Source organism: Uloborus diversus, chromosome 4 (assembly GCF_026930045.1).
Source record: "Uloborus diversus isolate 005 chromosome 4, Udiv.v.3.1, whole genome shotgun sequence".
In the NCBI taxonomy this organism is placed as follows: Eukaryota; Metazoa; Arthropoda; class Arachnida; order Araneae; family Uloboridae; genus Uloborus; species Uloborus diversus.
Genome location: NC_072734.1, coordinates 166029252 through 166030090, shown reverse-complemented (window position 1 = coordinate 166030090; position 839 = coordinate 166029252).

Sequence of the window (839 nt, the reverse complement as noted above, 5' to 3'; positions counted from 1 at the left end):
AATCGGGGGATCGAGCAGGTCAGAGAAGATGATAATGGAAAAGGAGGTATTCTGACTCCCTTGTAGTGTGTAACCAAGCATTGTTCTCTTACAAAATAACTCATAAGTGCCCTGCCATGGTTGCTTACACATGTGGCTGAAGCATAGCACAAACGCACTGTTAGGCTGTTATCGTGCTTTGATGAATTTAAGGGGGGATAGTGTTTTCTATACAAGAGCACCCCATAACATGGCACCGAATATGGGTGTGCTGTGCAGCTGATACGCCAAGTCGCCAAAAGAGCGTTCACAGCAGTCTCCACAAGCGTACACGATTGTAATCCTTGCCCAAATTGAACCTGGATTCGTTGCAAAAGACGATGTGCGTATATTCTGTTGCTGTTCAATTCCGTCGAACGCAATACTACTTCAAACAGAAAGGTGTGAAAGTCCTCTAATCCTACCTTCTGCTTTCAGCGGCACATGGCACACACTGCTAGGGTGTTGTTACACCCACACAAAACACGGTTTTCCCTGACATTGATCCACAATAACAAGACAGCCTCAGTACGTTTGTTCCATGCCTCCCTCAATCACATGTGTTGGCACTCACGGCCATTTTTTAACTGGACAATGCTCAAACACACATACCAAGGGTATCAAAATTCTTCCTTTTCCCCATTATCACCTTCTTTGACCTGCGCATTCCCTTGATTTGTCACAGATCGAGCATGTCGGGAAACTCTTGGGACGGTGAGTTGGGTTGCCTATGACTTTAATCGAACTATAGTCTATTCAGGGAGACTTAATAGAGGAAGTAAACAAAGAGGGTTTTTATTTGCCGCTAACATATGCTACTG